The sequence below is a fragment of the Scomber japonicus genome, chromosome 9, assembly GCF_027409825.1.
Source record: "Scomber japonicus isolate fScoJap1 chromosome 9, fScoJap1.pri, whole genome shotgun sequence".
Classification (NCBI taxonomy): Eukaryota; Metazoa; Chordata; class Actinopteri; order Scombriformes; family Scombridae; genus Scomber; species Scomber japonicus.
The window spans coordinates 35,400,287-35,407,053 of NC_070586.1; positions in this window are offsets into that span (position 1 = coordinate 35,400,287).

Genomic DNA, 6,767 nt, shown 5'->3' on the forward strand with positions numbered 1-6,767 from the left:
TAAGGTTGCTATGAAATAATAATGATAATAATAATAATCATTATTATTATGATCAACATCAAGAGAATGTGTTGAGCCTGACCCATCCCCTTTCTGATCAAGGGCCCACTTGCCCAGATTGCCCGTATGGTAGATCCCGGCTTGGATGCGATTACAGGTATGATTTGACGGGAGACGTTTCCAAACTACTTGGTATTGATTTATTTCGGTCAATACCTTAAAGGTATCGAGTACTGATAAACCCTAACATACTAACCCTAACCCTAACGATATAGCTACAGTTCAGTCAGGAAAACACATGCCAGGCATAGTGTTGCACATTCCACCTAATATACTCATCTCTCACACATGATCACTTTCTTTCTTGGTTGTCAGTGCTCAGTCATCACCTGCTTATCACACCTAACCAATAGCTTAACAACACACTTCCATTGTGAGCCTATCATCCGGTAGCTGTTTTAAATATGTCTCTCTCTTACATGCACCACTCCATCTCCACCCAGTCTTCACAGGGTCAGCAGTCCCATCATTTCATCAACCGTCGTTCTCATCCAAAGTCATCAGCCACCACAACCACCAGTGTCTGGACTCCATAGGGAGATCCATCTCGCGGTACATCCTTGTGGAATCCAAGTTCTAAAGACTGTATGACCATCATTCCTATTCATATAATGAACATTGTTCTGTTCTTATTTATTCTGTCCTAATTGAAATAAACGACCTGTTCACACATCCAGCAAACATGGAGTAAGGTTCATTCTATGTCATGTTTCTGGCCTTACTCTTTCAAGCTCTATTTTGACACTTTGGCTGCTGTATATTCCCCTTTCTCCATCGGTTAGTTGCTACCTTTGTGTGCTGTTTGGTGCTGTTGTGGTGGTGTACTGTGTGTTTTGACTTTAAATTTTGGACTCAAAACAGTAAAGATATGAGGCATGAAACCAAGACTAAGATACTTACAAAGAGCAAAATACAACTGCAGATGTGATAATTCTCTGAGGATTTTTGTTTGGTATGAGCAACACCTTTCACATCACAAACTGCCGTTTGAACCATTGTTCATATAAAATATTGGCTAGTTCAGCTTTGAGTGCTCCTTTAACACATCACATGTCTCAAGATACTACTGTAAGCGTACATTTACTGTGGTATAGTGTAACTGAAAGAGCGTGAGACAGTGTGAAGCTGAAGAACAGTACATAGCCTAAGCAAATTTTCCTAGAGTGAATAACAGCTACAAGTAATAAAGGGCCAGGCTGATTTGACAGTCTGGTCCGTGGTGGCCCTCTAACTTCAGCTTAATTAAACAACCTTTCATTGCTCACTTCTCGCTCTGTAGGCTGACTCCCTTCCTCCCTGCCAGCCTGTCTGTCCATCTCTCTTTTTCTGTAATTTTAAAAGCTGAATCATGCCTCAAATTAAATGTTTTTTGAAACCTTTGAGTTTGCACTGGAACATTTTTTGCACTTGAAGTCTGAACAGTATGTACTTTCTAATCACATCTAGTGTTCTGTTAGATGTGACGACACTCTTTACTGTTCAGTGTATACTTCACATCACAACTTTTTGTCTGTGCTGTGCTGTTTTGTTTTATTGCGTTGACTCAGCTGCTTATCCTCCATTGCTCTGAGGAGAGACTCTGTGAGAGGGTTCTTTTGGGATCTATCTATCATCCATCCATCCATCCATCTATCTATCTATCTATCTATCTATCTATCTATCTATCTATCTATCTATCTATCTATCTATCTATCTATCTATCTATCTATCTATCTATCTATCTATCTATCTATCTATCTATCTATCTGTCTGCTTTCCTGACAATTTACTGTCTGTCAGTCAGTGAATAATGACTGTTATTTCTGAGAAACAACTTCACAAGTTGTTTAACATTGTTATAGAGTTGCAACACCCCATAAATAACCCATGTTTAACCCCATGTCTGACTTTGACTCCAGAGACCATGGCCCACCTTTTGCATCCCACTAGAGTCAAGGTTGGTTTCTTTTATCTGTGACCACCATCTTTCCCTAACTTTAACCATGAGTTAACTAAACTTAACCCAGCTGATGGGCTTCCTGGTGGTGTCATAACCATGCTATTATCAGAGTTGCAGCTTGTGGTTGGTACCATATTTTCTATTTTGAACCAAGACCTTTCAAATAAGGAGTAAGGGGGTGTTGCTGTCCACGCTCTGGAAACGTACTCCACTACCTCAGACCCAAGCTAATGCTAGCTTACTTACAAAAAGACCACCAAAAGTAATATATGCCTTGTTGAAAAAAAAACGATTGACTTAGTATTTCTAGAGAGAGGGTGAAGCTTCTTCAGCAGGTGTCAGCTGGGGATTTTTTGGAGTCAGCATCTAGTGGCTGTGTTGGTATTACACTTGAAGGTACTTCCACATTGGCTTCGTCATCAAGCTGTGGTACAGTAGTTGCTGCTTGCTTGGAATGCAATGTATGGTTCTTAACATGGCCACAAGAATCTACCTGCTAACCCTGCTATTTTTCTTGCTACATTCTCTCCCTCTCTCCCATTCCGTTCTATTCTTTATTGTTCTTTCCATCTCGCTTTTTACTGTATTTTAATAATGTATTTATTCTGTTCAAGCTTTCTTTTGTCTCACTTTCTCTATCACACACTTACCCACAGGCTAGCGTATTAGAACATACACATACATCCACACACAACATACATACACCTCATTCCTATCATACATGCCTCAACTAAGCAAGCATTGCTGCACTTAGATGAAAAAAGTAACTATTTCGAAAAAACGAATGAGGAAGCTCTTACTGGATTTGTGACAATGAAATGACACAAAGCAGGTGCTCCTGATGCTCGGGTAATCAATGTCCACAAGACTGACTGTCTCACTGTGAGATTGATTGACCCTGAGGAAGACTGGTGTGTGGTCGATAGATGTTGGTCTTATTTTTTATCAGTAGCCACTATAACTATAATAAAGTTCATATCTTGACAAAGCAATTTGACTTGACTTCTTTTGGGAATTTGCTTTACTTACTAATTGTTTTGCATTGTTCTTGTTTGTGTTGTCTCCATTCGTTTCTGTACAGCAAACACTACCACAAGTGTGATGTTAATGCTCTCTCTGGTTTGGTTGTATTCTGTCGTAGACAAAATGCACACAACACACTTGTCCAAATATTCACTAAACAAAATTAGGACAACACCCCCAAACGTTGTCTTTATTATTAGTTTTTTACACCTGTTGGACGTCTTGTTGACCAGATACAGATGGTTCTTTATCCTTTTTTTTTTTTTTAACATATTTGTTGTGGACTAAATCCTGTTTCCTCTACAATCGACTTACCCTCCATTGGGTTTTTGAAGTTGAGAAAAAGCATGAACAATCTTGATATTGAATGTGATTTCACTACGTCATGCAAACGTTATTGTCTAAGGGAATTTTAAACCTTAACTCTCTTTTCAGTGCCGTCCTCTCTGCCTGATGTCAAGTATGATTCCTCTAACTGTCTTTTCTTTCAGATCATGATCTGTTTTTGCTAATATTTGGTTTCTGGCTAAATATTGTGATGGTATTAAAAACTACTGGATTTGGTAAATAAAACACATTCATACATCATGCCAGCATGCAAAACTGCAGGATATAAATAAAAAAGTCCAGCATTTACAAACCAACATACAGTTTGAGAGTGACCCTGATGTCCATGGCCTCACCACTGCCTCTCCCTCCCTGACTGGCGCTGAGCCACTTGGCTGGGCTCTGTCAGCTCCTCTTGACTAATTAGTTCTGTTGTTCTCCTCCTCCCCAGAGTCCCACAATTTCAACTACAGACAAACAGCACAAGGCTTTCATGTTCACCTCCCCATCTCCTCCACAATAAAGCTGTGAACAAAGCCTGACTGAAGCCAGCCCTCTACACCCTACCCAAAACTGTTGGCCCCTCCACTGAGGGCTTACTGTCCAATGAAGCAGACTTGTGTGGAACTTGAGGGAAGCTTCAACTTAACACCTGAGTATTATACAGGTTGTAATAGAGTGGAGGGAGATTATGTTGCCTTAAGGCAGTACTGATGGAAGTTACTTTTTAAACTAATTGGTCACTTTGATACTTACCTTAAAAACGTAACTACAAAGTAATACATGTGCTTAATAATAAAATAAGCTGTTATATATTCTATGCTAATACAAGTGTATGCAATTTACATGTTTGGCGTATGCAAAGAAATCTGAGGTTATAAACACTCAATCAACATGGAGGATTGCAGGGGTTCATAGACATTTACATCACATTTCTGCAATAAATAAATCAACTGATATTAGCTGGGTTTTTTTCTTTAAATAGGTAAACAAAACAAAATCTCAGTGTCTATGAATACATTAATTTCTGTGGGTAACACTACTATAAATCCTCCGATAAGCAGTATACAGGTGAAGTGATTAAGACTGATTGTCTTGTTACAATGGCATCTATCAAGTGATATGCAGTGTCCTAGCAGTAGTATGCAGTAGTCCTATTGTGTGTGCATGCCAAAAATGATGTCATCACATGTTAAGTGTCAAGCACAGGTTGTCGTGGCACTTGACTTTTAAATCCATATATAGATTGTTTAGATATTTTATATATTGTTTTGCACTTAATCCTGCAGGAGTTGACTTGTTAAACACCAGAGTAGCTGGCGGTGTGCTTTGTTAATTAAAGGATGATGGGATGAACACAAGTGACACCCCTGAAGCTATGCACCCTGGACCATTGTCCACTGAGATGACATCTGACCATCTCCCCTACCTCAACTCTCCACCCAGTCAACATAGGCAGCAAATGAACAATCAGTACTTGAAGTTGATGTGCTGGCAAGAGAGAGTATTTACTCTGCTGATGAATAAGGGTCTGAGTAACTTTGACAAGGACCAAATTGCGTTTAGACGACCTGAACAGAGCATCTCCAAAAATAGATAGATAGATAGATAGATAGATAGATAGATAGATAGATAGATAGATAGATAGATAGATAGATAGATAGATAGATAGATAGATAGATAGATAGATAGATAGATAGATAGATAGATAGATAGATAGATGATGCATGTGCATTGTTTACCAGGGGAAGAGATGTCACCAGAATGCACTATGGAAAGAAGGCAAGCTGGAGGAGGCAGTGTGATGCTCTGAGCAATGTTCTGCTGGGAAACCTTGGTCCCTGGTATTGTTGCAGTACAAGTACACACCTTCATCACAACAGCATTCCCTGATGGCTGTGGCCTATAATAATAGGCACCCTGCCACACTGCAAAACTTATTTGGGAATGGTTTGACATTGGTTTGACAAAGAGTTCAAGGTATTTCCCTGGCCTCCAAATTCCCAAGATGTCAATCCAATCTGTGGGATGTGCTGGAAATACAAGTCCAATCCACAGAGACTCCATCTCGCAATTTATAGGACGAAAATGATCCGCTGCTGATGTTTTGGTGCCAGATACAAGAGGACTCCGCAGAGGTCTTGTGCAGTCCATACCTCTATGGGTGAGAGCTGTTTTGGGACCTTCATAAAGTTAGGCAGGTGGTTTTAATGTTGTGGCTGATAAATCATCAGTGTGATCTTTTTTATTTTTTGAAAAACCTGATGTATACAGATAAAGTACAAAGATAAAACAATGCAATGTTGAATGACTAAATATTTTGGAGCTTATTTTATAATAAATTCCTGTTGAAAATGTGTGTATCGAATTATATACAGCAGGTATGAAATGCCATTTATCTGTCAATTTGGATTTTATTCCATTTCATGCATTATGTATTATTATCATGCATAAAAAAGTTTGAAGGTGGTGATATGAATTTTATGCAGGGCCTTAAAAATGTTGTATTAAATATATGTTTGTGTGTTTAAAAAACCATGCTATGAAAAATAATATGATACAAAAAAGAAAACTCAAAGCAAAGTTCACCTTTGCTAGAACAGCTGGAAAATTAGGGTAGAAAATCAATAGTTTTCTCATTTTTAAAAGAACTGTACAAAATGTTCCTGGTATCCTGGCATCCATGGTGTTTAAGACACATATGAGTTGGATTCCAGCTTGATATGTTTTGTTGTCTTAGCCATCTCTCTCCCCACATTTCCTGTCTCCCTTTACACATACAGGCAAAATTGCACCACCAAAAACTAAAAAGGGGAATTATTATTTTTATTTTACACATCTAACTGACCTCTGCAGCACATGCTGAAGAGATAAATGAGGTCAGCAATTATTTACAGTCAAGAGTGTAGTTATTCCTGAGGACTAAACCTGTGCAGTGTGAGGTTTGACTTGTCAGGTTCCATCAGGCCATTTCAAAGCTTAATTCTGTTTTTGTTTTTTTGGAACTTGGGTTACTTATTTTTACAGTCATTTCTGGCAGTCGTGATAACATTGTATTCACTAAACTAGATTTAGGAACATTTATGACATCACTGCAATGATGTCAGACGGGGCAAGATTCATCAAACACAAATAAGAGCCAGGTTGCATTAAAACTGGAATAATCTTTAAATACACACAGTAAACATACAGTGTGCTGAATGTTTGTTCTTTTCCAAAAAAAAAAATAAAGCTATTCTGCTTTCAGGTATGTGAATGAATTCATAAGTGTGTGAGGCAAAGCAGAATTTTTGAAATTAGAGCTGGATTAGGTTGTGTGTTGTGTGTGAAACAGGTTAGTGTCTGTGTGGTTACAAGTAGTGTGTGAGAGGTCCTCACAGTTGTGTGTGTGCCTGTGTGTGCATGCATGTATGTCTAT